Genomic DNA, 24,119 nt, shown 5'->3' with positions numbered 1-24,119 from the left:
ACTTACTTGCTTATTTCATCCTGCTGGCGATCTAGCCACCACTGGAACTCACTTTGTAGACCAGGCTGGCCTCGAACTCAGAAATCCGCCTGCCTCTGCTTCCCGATCTCCCGATTTTTTTTTTTTTTAATTATTCTTTATGTGTGTGGATGTTTTGCCTGCCCGTTTGTCTGTGCCTGGTTCTCCGAGAAGGTCCGAGGAAGGCATATGATCCCTGGACACTGGAATCAACAACAGTTATGAGCTGCCATGTGGGTCCTGGGAACCAAGTTTGGATCCTTCGCCAGAACAAAGATTGCTCTTAACTACTGAGCCATCTCACCAGCTTCCCATCCACCTCTTTAAATGTATTCTTCTTTTTATTTGTTTAAACCTTTCTGACTCTCTGAAGATGCTGTGGACACGACTGCTTTCTTCATTTGTTTTTTAAGCTTCCCCGTGGAAACTGAGACTTCCGGCCAAGCGGTGCAGGGTGGGGTGGTATGCGGTGGCTGTGGCTGAAGCACTTCTGCCCTGGAAGAGGCTGGCCTAGCTCGTCCCTCTTTGCTGTGTTCCTGTGAACCACTTAAAGTTTCTGAGCTCCCTCACTCTCTCCCTCTCCCTCTCTCCCTCTCCCTCTCCCTCTCCCCCTCCCCCTCCCCCTCCCCTCTCCGTCTCTTTCTTCCTCCCTCCTCCTCCCCCTCTCCTCCTTCTCTCCCTCCCCTCTTCATCTTCCTCTCTTCTTTTGGGACTGAGGATGGGCCCAAGGCCTCATTCTTTCTGACACATGCTTTGCCAATAAACTCCACTGCAGCCCTAGCTTTTTCTTAGGCCTGATATGGCATCTAAGGAGGGCAGTTGGGTGTCTGAGCTCACTTGTCTATTTGAAAAACACCCTTTCCCAAAGGCTTGATTCTCAATCATTCACTCCTTCCTTCCTTCCTTCCTTCCTTCCTTCCTTCCTTCCTTCCTTCCTTCCTTCCTTCCTCTTTCCCAAGTATTGTGCATTGAACCTCGGATCTCTCACACATGTTGAGCAAGCCTCTACCACGGAGCCCAAACCTCTTTTTATTTTTTTATTTTGAGCATGACTTCACTAAGTTGCCAGGCTGGCCTTGAACTTTCTGTTTTCCTGCCACAGCTGCCTGAGTACCTAGAATGGATTGCCTGGCTGGCTCAGCCTTTCCTTCTTGTCTTTTTTTTTTTTTTCTTTCTTTCTTTTTTGGTTTTTCTTTTTCTTTTTTAAAGTTTTACTTATTTATTTTATGTATATGAGTACGCTGTAGCTATACAGATGGTTGTGAGCTTTCATGTCGTTGTTGGAAATTGAATTTAGGACCGTTCGGCCCTGCTTGCTCAGTCCCTGCCTGCTCAGGCTCAAAGATTTACTTATTATTATACGTAAGGACACTGTAGCTGACTTCAGACACATCAGAAGAGGGCTTCAGATCTCATTACGGGTGGTTGTGAGCCACCATGTGGTTGCTGGGATTTGAACTTGGGATCTCTGGAAGAGCAGTCAGTGCTCTTAACCGCTGAGCCATCTCCCCAGCCCTTTGGTTTTTCAAGATGGGTTTCTCTGGGTAGTCCTCATAGAGATATGTCTGCTTCTGCCTCCCAAGTGCAGAGATTAAAATCATGGACTACCACACCCCACCCCTCAGCCTCTGATTCTAAATTTGACACTTGCTTCTCAGTGGGAACATCTCTGGCCTCGCCTCGGAGGGGAGGCACTGGAAGGTGATATCGAAGATCCTCGCTGCCTCCCACATTCTCTCATCACCCGCCCCCAGGACCTGGGTTGTAAACTTCACCCGAGAGTCCAGTTTTTCTGCTATAAAGAGAAGATTAGACACACCTCACGGGGCTATTAGGATCAAATGACTTTTGGGAAACATTCAGCCAGTGACTTGCACTGTCATTAAAACACAGTACAATGCATCTATCCCGCCACTCCAGACAGAGTTCATGCAATGGTGGCTCACCAGAGGCTCACGGAGGAGCAGACCCAGAGGCCAATCATGCCCTACTGTCACAGCCATTGTCACAGAGGGATGTATAAAGTTCTCTGCAGGTAGAGGAAGGGTGTGGCAAGATGGCTCAAGCAGAAGGAAGTGGTGAGGGAAGGGTTGGATGGCAGGGTGGCAGGTGGCAGGGGCCTTTCTCTGCAGGGGAGATGAGAGAGACTCCTGAAGTGGGAGGAGCCTCCTCCTGGGCTATTACTTCCTTCACTGCTGCTGCCTCACCAGTGGCCTGACTCTATGAGGGGAGAATGGACTGGCCTTTGGATTATAGATCCAGATCAGGAACCAGCAAGATGGTACATGGGATAGGAGAGCTTGCCACCAAGCCTGAGGACCTGGGATCCTTCTGTTGGAACCCACAAGGATGGAAAAATGATGGAAGATGAGAACCTATTCCTGTAAAGTTGGCTTCTGACCTGGATGTGGGCACACACACACACACACACACACACACACACACACATACTCAACAATCAAGCCACCACACTAGATGGTACATAAACACGACTCCTTTCCTCTGGAGTACACACCCAAGCCTTTGGGAATCCAAGGCCTGGTGGACTAGAACTAAGTCAACACAGCCAAGTGGTTCAAGAGGGAAAAAAAGAGACTTGAAACCTACCCCGAACCTGAGGGCAGGCAGACTGACACAAAGAAGAGGCTTAGCAGTCTTCCCCTGCCATTTTACTGCCTGGGATCTTTGGCAAGTCTTAAAGCTGCCACGCAGGGCTCCATTTACTCATTTATGCGGAGGCAAGCACACCCCTCTCCCTCAGACAAGTAAACACCAAGATGAAGTGAGACAGCGTGAAGACCGCGGCAGTCTCCAGCCGCACGCCTTCATGCAGCCTGCTCGTGACTGCGTTTTCTGGAGTGGGTCAGTCCATTATGATGTCTCTGTACATGGAGACACCGTTCTGCAATAGGAAAGAGTGAAAGACAGACAGATGCTCTGACGAAACCGTGTTCCCGAAAGACTAAGCGAAATGGAAGCAGCCAGACAAAAAAGCCCACACTCTGTGATGCCACGTCTGTGGAATGTTCTTAAGAGGCCAATCCACACAGAAAGTTGATTAATGGTTGTCTACTTCCAGACAGGGGTAGGGATGGAGTGGAGAAGGTTGGGGAAAATGGGGAGAGACTGCTGATGAATATGGGGTTTCTTGTGGGGGTGGGGGATGAAAATATTCTAGAAGCAGATGATGATGACGATAACGATCGCACACTTTTAGACAACGGCAACAACAATCTACAGACTCGAACTCTTCACGTGAAATCTGTGGAATGGGAGTTACAGTCCAATAAATGTGCTTAGAAGAGCCAGCGGCATGTTTGTGAAGTTGGTTCCCAGCACCGGCGTGTGGGCCCAGACAAATGAAGAATTGTACTCTCCAGCGTGCCTTCGGTGTAGTGGGTTCATATGCACTCTTGCAATTTTTATTGGCTTATTTGTTTGTTCATTCACTGTACGGATACTTATTGAAGGTCTTTCAAGATTCTGAGTTCCATGTTGGGTCCCATTGATGCACACACACACACACACACACACACACACACACGTGTGCGCATCTCATCAAGAGGCAGGCAAGCTGGAGGGGTGGAGAAGGCTGTGACAGTAGGGATTCCAGGGTGCTGTGGGGGAGAAAGGGGGGAACCATGCCAGGTGGGAGGATGCAGAGAGGTCCCTGGAGGGAGCCCAACACTCACGGGCTCCAGTGGGGGAAGGGCAGGAACATGGTACCTAAGCTGGGCTCTAGGCAGTGTTGCCAAACAGGCATAGGAGCCATTCTTTGCTGTAGAGATATGGGATCACACTTGTTGACTGAATCTAGTGAGAGAATGCGAGGGAACGCCCTTCTGGGGGGAGGGGAGGCAGGTGTGGTCCTTGTGGCTGGTGCTCAGTGATTGCTGAATGAATAGCAAATTGTGTGAAAGAATGCTGGACTCATCACTTTAATTACCCCCTCTAGAAATAGACCTTCGAAGGTTTGTTTCAGGTAGGTTCCTTCTGTGTTCTCCAGGCTGGCCTTACATTTGTGATCCTCTCTTGCCTCTGCCTTAGGAGTGCTGACATCACAGTGAGAACTACCATGCCTGTCTTAGAGCTAGGAGCGTGCACATTTGTTCATGCTAGGCGAATGATCCACCGCTGAGTATACGCCCCCTCTCTAGAGATTTAATGTCCCCCACAGTGGGACCTCCTCAGCAAGCCCATAGACACCTTGACTAAACTCATTTCTTTTCGTTTGCTTTGTTTTGAGACAGGGTCTTCTCAGTAGCCCTGAATATCCTGGAACTTAATATGTAGCTCAGGCTAGCCTCAAACCTGCAGCAATTCTCCTGCCTCTGCCTTCCAAGTCCTGGGATTGATTACAGGTTTCAGTCACCAACCCTGGCTGCTTTTCAGACATTGTCAGGATTCAGACCCAGCGAGCAAATTGGGATCCAGTGCACCAGGGCTCTTGCCAGTTCTTGCCCTAGCCTAATTTACACTGACTGACTGCTGGGTTTCGGATCCCGGGCTCTGTGGGGGCTCACGGGCCCTTCGTTGCTGCATGCGACCTCCCTGTCCTGGGACTTCCCATTTCTACAGTGCTCCTAGAGCAAGGGTGATGCTACTAACCAGTGTCCAAGCCTCCCACAGCAGGCTCTGGTCTTTTCTAAGCTCTGCTGCTTTCTGAATGACACTCCCCACTGACATTAAGCTGCCCTACGCCCTGCACAGGCTGCATTGCCTCCCTCTTGTCCTTGTGTCAGTGTGTCCTGCCTGGAATGCCTTCACCTGCATGCCTGGCTGAGCTACCTTTGCTAGAGGTCTGAGCACTAGACTGTTAGGGCGTGCTGTACAGTGTTTCCGAATGCCAGTTTGTGTTTGTTTGTTTGTTTGTTTTCGAGACAGGGTTCCTCTGTGTAGCCTTGGCTGTCCTGGAACTCACTCTGTAGACCAGGCTGGCCAGGAACTCAGGAATCCGCCTGCCTCTGCCTCCGAAGTGCTGGGGTTAAAGGTGTGCATCACCACTGCCTGGCTGAATGCCAGTTCTTGCCATGTGGCCTAGCTAATCAAAGGTCCAGAGGCAGCACCACGACACTAGAGAATGACCTGTTGGAGGCAGTGAGACAGGGGCCCATATATCCCTTGTCCTACTTCCACCGGCCCCAATGTCAATGCTTGACATGTATAGCAAGCCACCAGGACACCATGCTCAGAACCACCCAGCTTTGCAGGAATGACACCAGCCCAATCCTAAGAATGAAAACTGAGACACAGAACGATAGTTCAGTATAGGCAGAGTCTGCATTCTGCTTGGGCAGCCCAAGACAGACGCGCGACAGAGAAGTCCTGCCGGAGAGACACAAACATGTCAGGTGAAGCAGAAGGAACGCTCTCTTTGGGGTTTGGAAGGATGGGTAGGAGCCTAAGGGTCAGAATCCTCAGAGAGACCAAGGCTGTGCTGTGGCAGTAGCTTGTCTGTAGAAAGACAAGGCTGGTGGAGAGTGCGATGAGCAGCTTTGACAGAAGGCCATGTGGGAGAGACATGGCATTCCTAGAAGCTGGGGTCCTAGCCCAACAGTCTAGGAGGCTGAGATTCACTGAAGACACCAAAAAGGTTCTTGGGCAGGGCAGAGGCTCTTAGAAAGTTGGGCAGTATCTTCTTGGGCAGCAAAATGAGTTGTGTGAAGCCAGACACACCTGGATGTGTGTGTGCACTTGCTCGTGTGCACACGAAACATGTACTATATCTCTTTCTCCTTCCCCATTCCTCTTCCTTTTTCTCTGTCCCCATCCTTCAGGCCCCTTTCTTGTGCAGCACAGCCCCATTCATGTTTGAAATTAGAAAATTAGCCTTCGGGGCTGGAGAGATGGCTCAGCGGTTAAGAGCACTGACTGCTCTTCCGAAGGTCCTGAGTTCAAATCCCAGTAACCACATGGTGGCTCACAACCATCTGTAACAAGATCTGGCGCCCTCTTGGAGTGTCTGAAGACAGCTACAGTGTACTTACATATAATAAATAAATAAATCTTTAAAAAAAAAAAAGAAAATTAGCCTTCAAATTCCTAATTCTCCTGCACCTTCCAAGTGCAGGGATTACGGGAATGTATCACCACATCTGGCTATTAAGTACATATATTTTAAACTTAGATTCTGCATATTAGAGACAACAAACATATGGTAACATATGTTTTATATCTCAGCCTGGCTTATTTCTCTTAACATGATGATCTCCACTTCCACTCATCTTCCTGTGAGTGACATCATCTTGTTTCATGCTTCTTAAAGGTTAAAAGTCCGTTATGGATATTCAGCACATCTGTTTACCTGGTGATGGGCATCCAGGCTAAATCCATATGGATGTGCAAGGAGCTTGGCGGCAGGTTGATCTAGATTCCTTCAGATGGTTATTACGTCCCTGCCCCACCCCCCACCCCCCAGGCTGGCCACTACCTCAGGGATCTGCCTGCCTCTGCCTCCGAGGGCTGGGATTAGAGGCATGCGCCACCACTGCCAGGCTGTTTATTATAATTTTTTAAAGTTGAGGAAAAAAATAAATAAAAAAGGAAAAGATTGCTAAACAGAAGGAGGCCTGGGTGGAGCATGGACTTGGCAGTTCCCTCTGTGGCTGGCACAGTTGGAGGTGGCAGAGTGGGTTGAACTCCAGGAATGGAGGTACAGGTTGCACGGAAGAGAGTTTCCGCCGGTCAGCCGACAGTGCATTGCTGTGCGCCTGCGCAGCTGGTTGCCTGTGACTGGCGTGTGGGCCGGTTCTACGGCTTAGTAGATGAACTTGGACAGTCATTTAATTTTGCTGAGTTTCACCTTTTCTCACCTGCAGAATGGGGATGATATCACTGTGAGGATTAAATATGCCAATTGTTAGGTAAGGCACTTAATATAGAGCCTGCCACACAATAAAAAAAAAAAAAAATTCATTCAGTGTGCAGCTCTTACAGAGGTGTGGGTAGCTTAGGTCCAAACCAATCAGAAGGATCCCAAGCAGTTAAGCCTGCGTTCCTGCAGAATGTCCACCCACCTACGTCACCAAGCTAGGGAGGAATCTGCAGGAATGGACCGAGAAAGTGTTCCTGGGGCATCTCTAGGCACTGGGGCTGTTGATTTCCTCTCTTTTCATGTCTGCGTATTAAGCAAGTGTAGACCAATTTATCCACTTACTTTTTCAAACGTTTACTTGTTTCCATTTTATGCGCACTGGTGTTTTGCCTGCTGCCATGCCTCTGTGAAGGTGTCAGATCTTGGTGTTTCAGACAGTTGTGAGCTGCCTTGTGGGTGTTGGCCTTTGAACTGGATTCCTCAGGAAGAGCAGTCACTGTATTCAATCTCTGAGGTATCTCTCCAGCCCCCATTATTATTATTATTATTATTATTATTATTATTATTATTAAAGACAGGGTCTCGTTACGTAGCCAAACTCAATCTCTGCTTCCGCCTTTGGAGTGTTGTGAGTATTGGAATTAGGAACAGGAAATACTATGCCTGGTTCCATTTTTTTCTATCGAGTGACTTTTCTCTCACTACTTTTTCTTGGGGGGGAGGGCGTTGTGGACGGCGTCTAATTACATAACCCCGGCTGTCTGGAACCCATGAGATCTAGCTTACCTCTGCCTCAAAAATGCTGAGCACTAGGATTTAAGACATGAGCCACTAAACCTGGCCGCTTTTTTTTTTTTTTTACATTGATAAGTTTATTTTGTGTACAACTGAGGTAGTAAGCTCTCTCTTTGGCCAGGGGAGTCCCAGGGATAGAATACAGGTCTGGCAGCAGGCACCTTTATTTGTTGGGCCATCTTGCTGTTCCCTTTCGGTAGTTTTAGGCTTCTGCGAACATTTCTGAACATCCTTTGATGGATCTAAATACTCGTCTTCTGTTGGATATATGCTTCGGAGTGGAACTCTTTTTTTTTTTTTTTTTTTCGGAGTGGAACTCTTGAGGTCTATGTCAAACTTTAGTAAATAAAGTCAAGGACAGGTGTGCTTAGCCCGGACTGGCCCTGAACCCACTATGTAGCCAAGAGTAATGATGAGGACAACCTGCTCCTGCTGCTCCTACCTCCGCAGTGTTGCAACCACAGGTGTGTGCCACAGGCCCGGTGTAGCCACTTTCCCAAAGTGGTTGTAGAAGCGCATAGCATATTCCTGTCAGCACCTGATGAGCTCCACCTCCTCCCCTTCTCTGACAATGCTGGGCACTTTTTTTTTTTTTTTTTTTTNNTTTTTNGAGACAGGGTTTCCCTGTATAGCCCTGGCTGTCCTGGAACTCACTCTGCAGACCAGGCTGGCCTCGAACTCAGAAATCTGCCTGCCTCTGCCTCCCAAGTGCTGGGGTCAAAGGCTCGCGCCACCACGCCCATACATCTCCAGTCTTTTGATAATTAGTTTTAAAAGTAATTATTGGTTTTATCTATTTCACACCTTTGAACTGCTTGTTTGTGTAGTTCAGGCTAGTCTTGACCTCCCCCTCCTACCTCAGCCTTTTGAGTTCTGGTATACCACCCACAATCCCTGGATGGTTCAGCCTTTTTTTTTTTTTTTTAAATTTTTAAAAAATTTCTTATCAACTGGGAAGCAGTCTTTACTGTAATGTGGGTAGCAATCACTGATCATCTGGGCTGCAAAATCTCTTTCTTTCTTTAGCTGCCTTTTGGCTTCAGAATGTAAGTTTTCCCTGAAGTTCATATGGAAGGATCATTTTAACTGTGTTAGCAAGAACATTTCAACAGTTAAGAGCAATGACGAGAAATTTGCCTTCATAAAGCAATTTGAAAGCTATCCCCATTGACGTGCTGCAGGATCGACCACATAGATCAATGGACACAACTCGGAAATGGACAATTAGGGCAGAAAATAATGCGTGGACAGATTCCTGATGGATTAAAGGCAAAAAGTAGTTTTTTAATGAAAAATATCCTCTCGTGGTTAGTAACCAAAATAAAACAAATGAAATCTACCCTTAAAATAATTTAGCGACAAATATCTGAGATGTGTGTGAGTTAATTATTCAAAGGTAAAGTGTGGCTTAGACTGCATTCCAGGCAGAGGGACTAGCCAGAGCAAAGGTTCAGAGGTTGGAGGACAGCCGCGAGCAGACTCCAAAATCGAACTCAGGACGCCCACACGGAATGCAGGGTTGAAGCCCTGCCCGCCCCCACAGCCATCATAATTATGTAAAATACCACTTTTCCCATATATGGTACTTAATATCTGTTCTCCTGGTAGGACAGGACGAAGGGAAAACACGGTTCGCTGGGCGGAGTGTCAGAGCCTCAGACCTCCCCAGTACGCTCCCTCCGGCCCCGGCGCGGCCCAAGCTGCGCACCAGAGCCGGGACCAGGAGCCCAGGGCGCCTGAGCCGCTTTCTTCTGATTGGATGAAGTCCGCGTCAATCCTGGTCCTGTAACCTGGCTGTCCGTTGGGCTCGTCCCACAAGGCGTGGCTCCCGCCTAGGAAGCGCGGGTGGAAGGTGGGGTGGGCGGAGGTGGGGACAGACAGAGGAGGATCAATCCCAGCACGCTGGCTTCCGTCTCTTGTCTGTTTATAGGCCGAAAATCTGTCAGTTTAGGCTAGATTCCTGTTGGATTGGTCAGTGTCGGGAGAGGGAAGGGCTACGAGAAGCTCCACCCTCGAGCCGGCGGCGAGCTGTAGGCCGGTCCTCCTCTTGGAAGGGCGGGGCAGGGAGGGCGGCGCGCAGCAGAGCTGGGTGCGGTGAGGCGCGCAGATCACCGCGGTTCCTGGGCAGGGCACGGAAGGCTCAAGAACCTGACCTGCTGCAGCTTCCAGTCTTGCGTTCGCCCCACCCCGCCGCGCCGCCCGAGCGCTCGAGAAAGTCCACTCGGAAGAACCAGCGCCGGTTCCCCGGGCAGACCCAGGTTCAGGTGAGCGAGCTCTGCCGGTATGTCCCGCCCCGGAGCTGCCGAGCGCGCGCGCGCGGCGACTAGACTCGAGTCGTTTGGGGCGGACGGCCCTGTGGTTCTCGTCCTCCGCGTGGCGGGTTTCGGCGCGGTCGGGTGCGACCGGACTCCGCATCCTCACCCGAGGGGTGATAGGCAGCGAGGCCTCGGGGTTAGGGAGCCGGGGGACGCAGTCCCCGGCCCTACCGGACGCCCTTCCCGGTCGGGGCACTGGGAGCTCGGCCTGCTCCTGTCGCCTCTGCACTCCCACCTCCCCGACGGCCGGCTCCGGCAAACTTTTTAACCCCTTCCGGGACGCAGCAGTCCCGGAGACCCCGGCTGAGTGGGCCGGATGAGTTCGTGGGCACGGGGCAGCGGCTCCTTTGTAAGTTTGGCAGAGGGAGGTAACGGGCAGGCGAGGACCGCTTGGCAGCTGTCAGGGCGTCCTCCTGAGTCAGGATCGGTCGGTCCCGCCGCAGACATTGCTCCCGGCTCGGTTTCCGCCGTCCGCTGCGGACTTCCTCATTTGTCCGTCAGCCCTTGGGCCGGGAGGAGGCGGGGAGAGGTACTCAGGGTGCGTGGGAAAAGGGGTCCCAGCTGCCGAGGGGCTCAGGGCGCCGGAAAGACCCTCCCCGTCTGACCTCATTCAATCTTGGATTTCTATTGCCCGAGGTCAGAAGGCCTGGGTCTGCGGGCAGCTGCCCCGCCGACCGAGCAGGCGTGCACCTGATTCTACCGCACCTTGGGACGCCACGCCCGGGCCAGTCTCTAGGAGCTGGCCCTGACTTTAAGACCAGGCCCGGCAGCCGCATCTTTTATGTTTGATGAGAAGCGGAGTTTTGAAGACATCCCCCACTTCCTTGCACTAGGGTCTTCACCTCATCCTGTTCTGGAGCCACGCCTAAGGCAGGAACTGCATGCACCCCGCTTCTCCGGGTTCCCATCTCTCCCAGGCAAACAAAGTCAGTACCCTCTAGGACTTGCTTGCGGGCTGTAGTGAAACTGAAGGCTGGGTGGGCCCGGGCGGGTGCCTAAGGCCCCACCCAGCGGTTTTAGGGAAAAGGTCCCTGGGAAGTCCCAGGTCATTGGAGACCCGGAGGCTGACTCGGCTGGGCTATGGAGAGGTCCACCGGCTTCTCAGTTCTCTGAGCGGTTTTCTGGATTAGCAAGATTTCAAAGTAATTTGCGTGCTCCCTACAGCAGCACCTATACTAAAATTGGAACGATACAGGTTAGCATGGTCATGGCCCCCGTGTAAGGATGACATGCAATGCATTCAGTTCCGTATTTTTAGCCAACGCAGACTGGCCCAAGTATATCTAAGAGCGGCTCACTCTCAAGCACGATTAGGAGGTCTCTGCCTCCCAAGGGACTCCCTCCTTTGCTGTATGCCAGCCATTCTCAGGACCTCCATCTGGAACTCTCAAGCCACTAGGCAGGTCTGTAACCCGCCCCGGAGCCCCTCTAAGCCTTAGACCAAGTGAAAATAAAGCTTTTTGAAACAGCTAAATAAATAAATAAATAAATAAATAAAAAAGGTAACTTGTTCACAGAAACATTGTAGCCATTTCTGACTCCCCTGTCTAGAGTCCAAGCTCATAACTTCACCTGGAGGCCTCGCTCCCTTTCTATTAAGGAGGTAATCTGCTTGAAGACTCGTGTAGACAATCACTCAATATCGGTCAATTTATATACCAGGTTGTTAGGAGTAGGGGTGGGGGTGGGGAAGGGCCTATAGATGTGTAATTGAGCAAATATTTAACCGGGCTTCTGCCAGGGACTTTGCCAGGTGTTGTGTGTGTGGGGGTGGGGTGGGGTGGGGAGGGTGTGAATGCCCCTGCTCACTGGCACTCGGGAGAGCCGAGACAAACCAGTGACTAGTGTGAAGGGGAGATGTTAGGAACTCCCAGAAAGGTACTGTGAGGCATAGGACTACCCTGGGAAAGCCTGCCGGCCTCCTGAAGAGACCTGTGACCTGGGGAAATTTGAAGGCATTAGGGTGGAGTGGTAGACTAAGATACAAAGACAGCTTGTGCTGTGTCCCAAACCAGCCACAGACAAAGGACTCAAGGAATTCCTAGGCTCAGGGGGCCACTGCTGTCCAGGGCAAGCAGGGAAACCACCATGAGGAAGGAAGACATTTCAGGCTTGGCAAACCGAGGCAGACACGTGGTGAAGGAAAGTGGGGAGTCATTTAGTGGATAATTGGGGAGTAGTTAAAAGCATCGAGGGATTGCTGAGTGTGGTTTGAGAGGCAGTGTGCTTGCTGTGTGGGTGACAGCCCAGAGCTTTGCTCCTGCACTCAGCTGGTCCTCCGCTGCAGAGGTGGGCAGAGCCAGCTTCCCCTCAAACTAGCATTAGCAACTTGTGTTGGGAAGCTGAGAGTCAGGGACTCACAGCGGGGCTGCTGGTCTGAAGGGCAGGAGAAAAGGGGAGAGGAAAGAAAGGCCAGGGTTCTTGTTTTTTTGTTTTTGTTTTTGTTTTTTTTTCCGAGACAGGGTTTCTCTGTGTAGCCCTGGCTGTCCTGGAACTCACTTTGTAGACCAGGCTGGCCTCGAACTCAGAAATCCGCCTGCCTCTGCCTCCCAAGTACTGGGATTAAAGGCGTGCGCCACCACGCCCGTCCTGTTTTCTTGTTTTTTTATTTTATTATTTTTTAAATTTTTTTGAGCTTTTTAAACCAAAGGGTTTGGAGATGAGGCAACTTCTCTCCTGTGGAAGGAAGGGTGCGTGCTAATCACAGCCTGCCTTTTGCCTGGTTTTGCTCTAGACAAAAAACAAAACAAGGATCTCTTAGCCCTTTAAAGGAAGAGAAGCCCACTAGGAAATGCAGCTTTGTCCCTAGCCTGGTAGGGGATTGCTAGAAAAGGGGTTGGCTGGAGTTTCCCTCACTTCCTCTTCTCACTAATCCTTCAATAAAGTACTTAAGACAGCCCCTACCAGCTTGACATCTTTATTTCAAAAGGAGAGGAGGGGTTTAGCTGTTGTTTTCCTTCTCTTGGAGGGGGAGAAAACTAAAGCCAGGAGGAAAAAAAAAAAGAACCCCCCCAAAATACCCTTGCCTTGACAGCTTCCTCTAAGCATCCTGTTCCAGAAATATTTAGAATAACAAAATCTGTGTGTTCTCTTCATTAAACAAATGTCCTAATTTACTGAGCATAAAACAGCATCTCTGCCGCAAGGGCAGGAAGTACATTTTCCTTTTGTGTCGCCCTACAGAATCAGGGCTTCTCAGCTTTAACCCCTGGTGCTCTGAGCCCCTGCCTAGGTCAGGTCCTGTGGTGACTGCAGAACAGTGCACCCTGGCTGCCTAGGCAACGGCTCAGAGTTCCTTTTTCTTGTTTTTTTTTTTTTTTTTCTAATAAACTCTTAATAAAGAAGCAGATAAAGACGGAGTCTAATTTCAGGGGATTGGCTCCCTTCCAGCATGTGGGCCCTTGGGACACAACTCAGACTTGGTGGCAAGGGCCTTTAATCCACCGAGTTGGCTCCAGAATCCCGTTTTTAAAGTTGGGAAGAGTGGGTCAGGGAAGGAGCGGAAACTGTGGTGCTGGGCAGAGTTGAAATCTTAATTCCCCCACCAGCTTTGTGACATTACATACACACTTTATATAACTCCCTGGGCCTCAGTTTTCTCATCTGGAATATGGGAATCAGTGGGGCCTACTCTGCAGAGCTGGATGCCAGACCCAGAGGAGTAGTCAGTGCAAGAGGCCGGATACACAGCGGCTGTCTACACTTTTCTTATCATTGGAAACACAGATTTCTACCAGTCTTGCCTTCCTAGGTGACTGTGAGAGGGTGGAAGGTAGACTCCTTTTCCTAACTCGGTGTTTTTCCCACCTCTAAAAAGGGGTGCACACACCATGTGGTGGCATGGTTGGCTGAGGGGGCCAACATGGTGAAGACACAGTGGCCGTAAAAGTCCTCTCTGCTGATGATTTCGGGTGCACTTGCTTATAGATGTGGGCAGAAAGACCTGCTGAGAGGTGCTGGCCTAGGCAGAAGTTGCTCTTACTGGCTGTGGTTTCTGTTTTCTCCCTAAAACATGGTTCCCCGTGTTCTGGATGACAGGCAAGGGTAGTGTGGGAGAACAGCTTGTGAATGCTGGTAGAAGGTAGGTTTGATTGTGTTAGTGAGGACCATATCCCCAGGAAGAAGTAGAAGCTCCTGTGCCTGTTGGCCCACCAGGGTGCCTGGGAAACTCTACAGTTGAGGGACTTCCTCCCAAATTCCTTTGCTCCCTCACTTGAGTTCTTTATGGGTAGGCTATATATAGCACACCTTTTTTGTTGTAGAGTGTGTGAGTGTGATGAGGCCAGGTACCAGAGGAGGCCAGAGAGGTGAAGGATTTCCCCCTTCAGCTGGCATTACAGGCAGTTGTGAGCCACATGATTCGGGTCCTGAGAACTGAACTCTAGCCCTCTGCCCAAATCAGTGCACTCTCTTAGCCATCATGCCGCCTCTCCAGTTCTGGCACACCTCTTTTTCGAAGGTAATTTGACAGCGCCAGTTGAAGCATAGTCCCTTCTTCTAGGAATTCACCCCACAGATAAAGTTGACTGTGCAGAAGGAAATGCCTAAGGATAGTCACTGTGGCATTGTCAGAGAAGAAGGCAGGAAGCGAGCTCACTGTCCATTAGAAAGGTCACTGTAATCGTGGCCATGGCACAGCTGTAGAGCGGAAATCCTTGCAGCCCTTACAAGACAGGCTAATCTCTATGTTCTCACAGGGCATGCTCTCCAGGGGACGAAGGAGCACAGATAGTCCGAGGTACTCTGTTCCCATCCGTGGAACACCTTTTGCTTCTCTGCTCATTTGTTGAGACAGGGCCTCACTGTATGGGGTCAGGTTCCCCTCTTGACTATCCAGCCCTGACCTGGGATTGCAGGCCTGTGTCATCACAACTAACTGGCTTAGGTGGAAAGGGCTTACAAATGGGCGGACTTGCTCTTCTGGCTTAGAACACTTTGGGTCCTGTTTTCCTCAGCCTGCCTCAATCTCACTAGAGTGACAGATACACTGTTCTGATAATGACCCCAGCACCCACTCTAGCCTGGGGAAAATGAGGGCTGATTACTTTTTTTTTTTTTGCTATGAGAAAAAGAAGCTTGCATGGATTTTGTTGTTGTTGTTAAGGTATCAATTATGTACCCTTGGCTAGCCAGGATCTCACTCTGTAGACCAGGCTGCTCTGGAATTCATAAGAGATCCACCTGCCTCTGCCCTTTGAGTGCTGCGAAGGATTAAAGGTGTGTCCCCTTCTTTTTCAACCTGGGGTTAGCATTGCAGAATACACTCCTTTCCGCTGTCTCAGTGATTGCTCGGACATCTGGTCTGTGGTCAGTAATGCATTAGCAGTGGAAAAGCTTAAGATTTTGAGACCATATGATCAAAGAGGATCGTGGTGACGTGGGCTTGGGGGGACCCTGACCTTGGTCTTCAGGGAGGGCCACTGTCAGCCTTGGACAGTGTGGCTACAGGAGGGGCTGCCAGCTCTGCTTATTGTACAATGGAATCCTTTTTCCAGTGCAGCCTGAGCAAGCACCTCCCAGAGTTCTGAGCAGGACCTGCTCCCCTGCCAGACAGTATGGGAAGTAAGAGTGGTGTGAGTCACCCTGGAGCCCGGACCATGAGCCAGGCTCTAAAGTAGGCCTGCCACCACATGGGCAGGTGCTTGAAGGCTGATGCCTCTGGGGACACGGGATCTGATGTGAGTCTCTTTAAAAAGGACCAGAAGTAGTCAGGGTCCCTCTCTGACCAGTTCCCTAAGCCTGAGGTGATTCAGCACTGGCCTGGTGGCTGGAGAAGGAGGCTCCTGGCTGACCTCTCTAGCTGTCTTCAATCTGGTTGCAAAGCTAAGGAGCTTCTCTGGAAGGAAGTTGCTGGTGAGTGGTGAGGCTTCCTGCAGGACAGGTTGGGCTGCAGCCTATCTGCTGCCTGGAGGGGCAGTGGCTGATCTTTTCCATCCCCCAAGTTACTTCCTTGCAGCCTCGCTGATCCTGAGGTCCTTATGTGGTGCTTTGTAGAGGAAAAAGGGGGGCTCCCAGGGAGGCATCTATGGTCCCCATGGACTAGATGTTTGTCTCCAAAATGTTTATGTGTTGAGATAGCCATAGACAACTTCCTTTCTTGTATAAGGTTGTCATGGACCAAGAGGACATTTGTTATTTGGGAATTTGACCCGTAGATTTTCTAAAGTTTTCTTTCTCCCTGCAGTGCTGGGAATCAAGCAATCCCAAGGCCTAGATAGATGCTAGGCAACTTCTTTGCCAGTGTGCTTTCCCCAGAACTATTCTCCATCCTCTGACTATTGACTGTAATTGTAAATGGTGTCTGACTATTGACTGTAATTGTAAATGGTGTCCTGATTAAAAGAGAGAACATTAGCATCATTGCTGGGTATGGTGGAGCATATATCTTTAATCCCAGCACTCAGAAAGCAGAGGCTGGCAAATCTCTGTGAGTTCAAGGCCAGCCTGGTCTACATAGAAAGACTCTGTCTTTGAAAAAAGAAGCCAAACCAAATCAAAAAGCCCCCTTCTGTTGAGTTTGCTTACAGTTGGAGCGTGTCAGAGCCCAAGGGGTCTTGGGTGTAGCGTTGAAAGGAATGTGCTTTTCTTCCCATGTTGATGAGTACTTCCCAGGATGCATGCTGAGGATCGCTCTTGGCTTCACTCGGAGTCAGGACAGAGTGCCTTTGACTGACACATCTTTCCTGGCTTCCGTGGGTGTCCTTTAGCCTGCCCTCAAAAACCTTCTTCCTTCCTCCTAAAACATCTTCTCCTCTGAGGCAGTAAGTTAAAGAATGGGGGAGGAGTGGGGTTTGTCTGAACTTCTTTCAGTTGGGTGGGGCCCTTGGGCAAAAAAGTTTCCCAAAGCTAAAAAAATAAAAAAGAAAAAGAAAGAAATTAGTATCTCTTCTGGGGGCAGTGCCAAGTAGAAGGGCGGGCCATTTAGAAGGCCACTCTGGCACAGGTCTTCCAGCCAGTCTGAATTTCTAGTAACTTTGGCTCAGAGTCTCAGGATCGGTAACCTTTTTGGATTTTCAATACCGACATGGTGGAAGAAGCACATCAAGGCTTCCTGGCTTCAGGCAGGCGGCACCGCTTACTGCTTGCTGCCTACCTCAGTTCCCCATAGGCGGCATGGAGGTGCCAGCTCTGAAGTGGGGCAGCCTTCATCTTTGCCCCACTGCCTTCCCCCCATACATTGTTGTCAGCATCATTTCTCCTCACATGGTAGGAAATGCATGTTCAGGTTTTAAAGGTTTTAATGTATTCCACAAAGCTGTTCCTCGGGTGCCAAGGTGTGGTAGCTAAGTGACAGTGGGGCAGGACTCTAGGCTTGATGTTGAGACTTCTGAGGCCAGCCCCTTGTGTATCCTTCCCCTTGGACGACACAGCTCAGCTTGTTACTCTGGTCTGAACTGGTTAAGCATTAAGAAAAAAGGGTTTACAAGGCAGCAGGGGCACCTTTATGTAGAATGTGTTTCCTGTGTTTTATGTGAAGTCACTGGGCTGGAGAAGGCAGCTTCCTGTGTGATAAACATGAAGACGGAGACAGTGGAACACTTTGGAGGACTTAACCTAATTAGGCCAGAAACAGGGCATCTTAGAGCTCACTGGACTGTGAGGCTGGGAGAGTTAAAGGCTGGTGATTCCTGTCCTTTGTGGTCCCTGCCTTCGCTTAGGGCTGGACACAGCGTCAGCACCAGTGCTGCTTAACAGAATGAGGTCTCCATCACGCCTGTCTGAGGGTTTCTGTTGCTGCTAAAGCACCGTGACCTAAAGCAACTTGGGGTTGAAAGTTGTTTTTTTAAAATTAGACTAGTATCCGTAGTCCTTCACGAAGGGAAGGCAGAAATCTGGAGGCAGGAACTGAAGCAGAGGCCGTGGAGGAACGCTGCCCACTACAGCCTCGCTCCTCATGGCTTGCTCAGCTTGCTCTTATACAGCCCCAGCCCACTTGCCCACAGGTGGCACCACTCCCTGTGAGCTGGCTTCTCCCATGTCTACCATTAATCAATGAAATGCCCCACAGGCTTGCCCTCCGGCCAGTCTGGGTTGGTGACCATTTTCTCAGACTGACATAAAACCAGCCAGCACAGGAGGACATGGCTAGAACAGGGTAGCAGCCTAAGGCTCTGGGTGACTGCGTCGAGTCGAGTCCTAGCTTGGCTAGAGACAACGGTTAGATTTTATTGAGCACCTATGTGCAGCAGGCCATGTGCCCCCAGGAACTCATTCATTTTGCTGATGAGGTTGCCTTATAGAGATTCAGACTGGGGTGTGGTGTGTGTGTGTGTGTGTGTGTGTGTGTGTGTGTGTGTGTGTGTGTAAGGGTGAGTCTGCTTCTGCTCCTGTGGCCTTTCAGACAGCCTTCATTGTAGGTACACATAGCCTCACTTGCAAAGAGGGTGGATGCTGCTGGCCGCTCACTGAGGCCTCCTGTGTCCATGGTGTTTATTACAGCTACTTTTTCTCATGAGTGCGGATGGGGCGGGGCAGGTGAGAGGACCATGGCTGCCAGCATGAATTCAAGCCCAGGATGACTTTGCAGCTGTGGGACCCAGTGGTCCCTGCTTTCTTAACAGGTGGGCTCTTGCCTATGTATTGTGTACTATTCATTCCTTTGTCCATCTGTCCTCCTGTCCAGCCCTAGTTACTGAGTAACCACACCAGATAACATGGATTTCCCAGGCACAAAGATGGACCCCACGGCCAGGTGCTGGGAAAAGAGAGCTTCAGGAAGTGTGGTTTCTGTGTGTAGGAGCTGATACTTTCTAGCTCATACAGGAGAGCAGGCCTTAGGGGATGGGGGGTCTGAGAAGGCTGCCTAGAGGAGGTGGCACTTGAGCTGACTGCAGAGTCTGAGCACAGGGCACGACGTGCCCAGGGAGCAGGGCTGGGACCTTGCTCAGGCATTTCACTTTGTTTAGGAGTGATTCAGATTGGCAAAGGTTCTGTGACTCACACTGACTGGTGAAAGGTTTCCCCTCTCATAGGCCCTAGCCTTTTCAGAGCCTAAGGTAGCCTGTGGAGACCTGCTCTCCTTGAACCCTTTTCTGGTAAGTAGAGTGCTCTGTTCCACTCCCAGGTCGTTAACTTCTGCCTGGGTGCTGGCCAAGCTGCCAGTGTCCTCTGGTTGGGAGGTCAGACATTATGTTATTCCCAGGCGAGGACTTGAGGTGAGACATTTCACGGAGAATGTGAAACACCATTGCCACTGAAAACCTGAAAACAGTGTCCTATTAAAGTTCCGAAGGGAGACTAGGAGCCTCTTTGCAGCACAAACATAACGACAAAGCTGGCAAGAAGCACCACACCATTGAAATTTCTGGGTTTCCTGCACATATAAGTACCCATTCATGTGTGTGTATACAAACACACATGCATACGCATGCACACACCTTCATGCATTTCACCAGATCCCAGGCAGAATGATACTGTGTACACTGAGTTCTCAGGCAGTGCTGCAATCTGAAGTTTCCTGTGTTGCGACATTCTTCATACTGGGTATTTAATGACCATGTTATGGTCCACTGAGGGGAGGAACTATTATTTACATTGTTAGAAAATACTGTGAGCTTTATTGTCTCTTAAAATGTATTCACTCAGTGAGTGAGCATCTATTGTAGGTCTTGTCCAGAGATGGTTGCACATCAAGGTGCAGGGTCTGAGATCACTGGGCTGCTCCTTGTGCTCAGGTCTAGTCCTAGGAACATGGTCACTGCCTTCTGGTGTTGTGGCTTGAGACATGGGGGTTTGCAGAGGAGATGGGACTCTTGGGTGCCCAGTCCGGTTCATAGAAAGCTGGTAAAACCACTTTGTCATTCACAAGCTGTCAGGAAGCTCAGGAGCTGGAGCCAAGAGCTGGGAGATCTTTCCAGGCTCTGTGTAGGAAGGTCTTCCACCTGCTACCTTCCAATTCTACCTGTCTCCTATCTCCTGTGTATACCGAAGACGTGGGTCAGGAAACCCATCTGGAAGAGGTGAGAGACCAAAAGTCTCCAAGGGGCTTTGTTCACTGGGTGGTCATTGTTGAGGATGCTACTGAGCAGGAAGGTGACTGCTGAGGGTAGGGAGAAAGGGGGAGGAAGGAAGAGGGTCCCTGCTAATGAGGGTGGGGAGGTCTGGAAACATCTAGACACCTTGCCAGGGGCCCAGGACTCCGCTGAGGCCTTGCTGAGATGTTGTAAGAATTGTAGCAATAAGTTGCAACAGTTTGCCTTTGTTGTAAAAAAGGAAGTTTCAGAATCCTTGTTGCAGCTTTTGAACTGATCCTAATCTGTAGTGTGGAAGTCTCTGCAGGTACCTGGGTACCAGGATGGTGGGTCGCCACCTTCATCAGAGAGGGCAGCCTTGTGCTTTGCTCTCTCTGCCCCCTCCCCTCAGTTCCTACTCCATCTATCTAGTTGAAGGTTTTCTGAAATGTTTGGTCTTCTTAGAGAGCAGGAGAGGTAACTTGTTGCTTGGGAAGGAGCCAGAAGCTTGTTGCCACCTGCCTCACTGGGGCATGAAGTGGGCTGGGTGGCCCCAGAAATGCTGATGGGGCTCAGGCATTGCAGGCTTTGCATACCTTCCTGGGTTTCTCTCCACCAGGCTGGCTGTATTTCCATCAGCCCCAGACTTGTTGGGTTTGAAGTTTGTCATGGATCTCAGTCCCCTGTTCCCCCCAGGTTACCCAAAGCAACACACAATCTAAGGTTCAGTCTAGCTTTTTCTTCACACATGGGTTGAAGTTGGTACTGGAAAAGAGTAACTAGGGGAGTCCAGCAGCAGCCTGGGGATTACAATGTTCCTAGTTAAGACAGGCCCTCCGTGGCCCTTTTAAAAAGAGATTAGTTTATATGTATTGCCTGTGTGTGTACCCAGCGAGCCCAGAAGAGGGCTTTGGATTCCTGGATGTGGAATTATGGAAGGTTATGTGTCACTGTGTGGGTGCTGGAAACTCAATCTGGAGCCTCTGCATGGGCAGGAGGTGCTCTTGACAGATCTGCCCATCTCTCCTATCCTCGTGACCCCCCCCTTTGTATCTTTATTCACTTCCTGTTTACACTGCTTTTCCAGCCCCCCCCTTTGTATCTTTATTCACTTCCTGTTTACACTGTGCTTGGTAATTGTAGGCCGAAGATTATCTCTTGAGTTCATACTATTTTACATTTTTTCCCAGCTGTCCTTTTCAGGTCTGGGCGGTACCTTTCAGGAGCTGCTGCCTTTTTTTTTGAGATGGGGCTTCACAGCCTTGTAAGCCCTGGCAAACCTGGAATTCCTTAAGTAGATCAATCAGGGTGGCCTTGAATTCGCAGAGATCCACGCTTCTGTCTACCAGTGCTGGGATCATAGTCTGCTTTGATGCCCATTTTTGTCATTTGTAAACAGGATCCTCTAGGGGTTAACGTGTGGGTCGTAGCCCTTTGATAAGTGACCCACCCTTTCACAGGTTGCATATCAGATATCCTGCATGTCAGATAGTTATATTATGATCCATAACAATAAGAACGTTACAGTTATGATGTAGTAAAAATAATTTTTATGTTTGGGGGCTACCACAACATGAGGAACTGTATTAAAGGGTCACAGGTTTAGGAAGGCTGAGAACCGCTGGGACTGGGTCGGTATGTCTTAGCTGGGAATAAGAGGAACTCAATGAAGTCTAGACTAGACTACATATTGACACTTTGTCTCAAACCAAACTATGAACTATGTCCTTGTACCACTCAAACCTGCCTCCTGGTTTGCTGCTCTGTAGGATGGAGTGCCCTCAGCTCAGTCCATGGACTGCTGTCCAAGCAGCCCTCATCCTAATCCTGCCTCAGAGTCCCCTTCCACTTCAGATGGTCAGGCTGGCCTTTTGAGAGCCCAGGTTGTTCACCCCAGTGGTGAGGAGAGCCTCTCTCCAGATGAGCATCGGCAAAGCATAGAAGAGTGGTTCAGAACAGTAAACGCTCCATCCTGCGGTTGGCCGGTGCTGAGGGGCTACTCTCAAAGCTTCTACGCCAAGTACTTAGCCTGGCTGAGGAGCCACTCCCACCTCTCCTGGAAGTGCTGCCTCCATTCTGACCTTGCCTCACCACCAGGACCCTTGTGAAGTTCATTGCCCATGCCAGACTGGGAACACACCATGTTTCTACCTGACTGGTCAGACACACAGGTTTCATTCTAACCCCCTCTCGGCCTCGGTTGGGTGGTTGTATTTCCTTGGCTTCAGGATCCTAACTACCATGAAGTATGTGTCTAGTATCTACGTGAATAGGGAGGGGCTCTGGCTTCTGACCCCATCCTTGTCTCTCACTTTGACCTTGGGTAAGTTTTGGGACCCTGTGTCAGGTTTTTTCCCACTAAGCTGTAGACTGGGATAAAAAGCAATACCTCAGGGGTTTGCTGCTCAGTGAAGCCTTATCGATTCTTTTGTATCTTATTTACATATGCTTTGCCCAGCACAGTGGCAAGTTAAAACAAACAAACACAAATCTATTTTAGGTGCTGGAGAGGTGACTCAGTTGGTAAAGTATTTGGTAAAGAATTGAGTTAGGATCCTGAGTAATTGCATCAAAAAAAAAAAAAAAAAAAAAAAAAAAGTCAGATCTACTGGTATCTGCCTGTAATTCTAGCCAGGGGAGGCAGGGACAGAAACATTCCTGGTGCCTACTTAGGGAACTACATGTTCGGTGACAAATTTCTGTTAAAAATGGGGGCTACAACTATTTACATGGGTGCTAACAACTGTCTTTACCAGAGCCCTCTTCTGAATTCTGTGGGTACTGTACACAAGTGGTGCAGTCATGCCTGCCAGCAAACACACACACACACACACACACACACACACACACACACACACACACAGGAGAGCAGTGGAGGCGGATAACCCACTGCTGACATCTGACCTCTGCACATGGAGGAATACACACACACACCACACACATGCAGAAAGCTATTTTGTTTTTTGTTTTTTGTTTTTTTTTGGTTTTTCGAGACAGGGTTTCTCTGTGTAGCTCTGGCTGTCCTGGGACTCACTTTGTAGACCAGGCTGGCCTCGAACTCAGAAATCCGCCTGCCTCTGCCTCCCGAGTGCTGGGATTAAAGGCGTGCGCCACCACGCCCGGCGAAAGATATTTTGTATGTTACTTTTTCACTATGACTATATGAAGCAGTCCCATCAGGTTAGTGTGGCTGGAGTCCGGTTAGTGTTCTTATTTTATGGCAGGACATGTTGAGACTCCAAGAACTTACCTAATAAACAATCCACAGGTAGACAGCAAGAGAGCTAAGACCCTCTGTTCCTGTGGCCTTCCCACCTGTTGTATGGGCAATGGTGCCCCCATGGCTTTTAGGTTCTGATGGCTTACTGACTTCTTGGTACTGGATATAACATCCTACCTCAGGTGAGTGTGGTGGGTTAGTAAGGAGTTGGTAGTTTTAGCCTGCTTTCTTCAGAGAACCCAGCCTTTTGGCTTCTCTTCTCCAGCATGGCTTCTCCTGCTAGCTACCGCGAGCACGCTGTTCTCAGCCTGCCTTCTGCCCACAGCCTGCTGCCTGCACTGTTTGCTGTCCCTGTCAGGGTGAGGAGGAGGAGGAAGTGACTGTTTAGCCAAGTGTTCAGGAGGAATGCCTCATTGTCCCACACTGTGGAGCCTGTGGCATTGTCTGCCCTATCAGTGCCCTGCTGCTCAGGGGAGTTGTTTCCTCTCCTTCCCAGGCCTGGCCACAGGTCTACAGTTCCAGGCTTCTGAGGATCTCTCCTGCTGCTGCTTACCTGTGTGTCCTGCATGTGAGGACACCGCATGATTGCAGGGGGTGGGGTGAAAAGCACCTGAAGATGCTGGAGTGGGGCGAGGACAGGGATGGGGGGTGCTCCCTCTTCCCTTGGAAAACCAGTCTTGGGCTTTAATTATCTTTAGGTTGAAATAGCAGCCCTTCCCTACAGCCCACCCCTTTTCTTCTGGCTTTCAGACAAGAATGTGAAGAATGCCGTCCTCTGTTGTGGACCTGAGTAGAGGTCTGGGTGCTGGGGCCATCTGGGTGCCTAGGCCATCTGGACGCTGGGGTAGGGCTCAAGGCTCTTCTCGCTTTTACAGGCCGCTTTGTTATGCCTAGACTGACAAGGACATTCCGGATCAGTTGTTTGTTTCCAGTCATGACAATTCCAGGCTTATTAAATTCCTGTATATTCTGTGTGGCCCCTTTGAGACTCCCAGGAGCCTTACCTC

At 50.0% G+C, this 24,119-nt stretch overlaps 1 protein-coding gene and 1 non-coding gene across 3 annotated transcripts in view; both read left to right on the top strand.

Moving 5' to 3' along the window:
* The first annotated feature begins 9,677 nt into the window (after positions 1-9,677).
* Myh9 (myosin heavy chain 9) overlaps positions 9,678-24,119 on the top strand; it is a 77,984-nt gene continuing 63,542 nt past the window's right edge. Inside the window, exon 1 of one of the 2 annotated variants that reach the window (XM_021216309.2) lies at positions 9,678-9,891. The gene's annotated coding sequence lies outside the window, so the exon portion shown is untranslated. Of the gene's footprint in view, positions 9,892-23,225; positions 23,295-24,119 lie in introns of those variants that run through there. The other variant, XM_029547989.1, reaches the window with a different exon arrangement.
* On the top strand, positions 11,094-11,198 carry LOC115062487. Its single transcript, XR_003842438.1, has one exon. It is a non-coding gene; the product is annotated as a U6 spliceosomal RNA (small nuclear RNA).

The sequence above is a fragment of the Mus pahari genome, chromosome 17 (genome assembly GCF_900095145.1).
Source record: "Mus pahari chromosome 17, PAHARI_EIJ_v1.1, whole genome shotgun sequence".
Lineage (NCBI taxonomy): Eukaryota > Metazoa > Chordata > Mammalia > Rodentia > Muridae > Mus > Mus pahari.
This window is presented reverse-complemented; position numbering and strand designations above follow the sequence as displayed.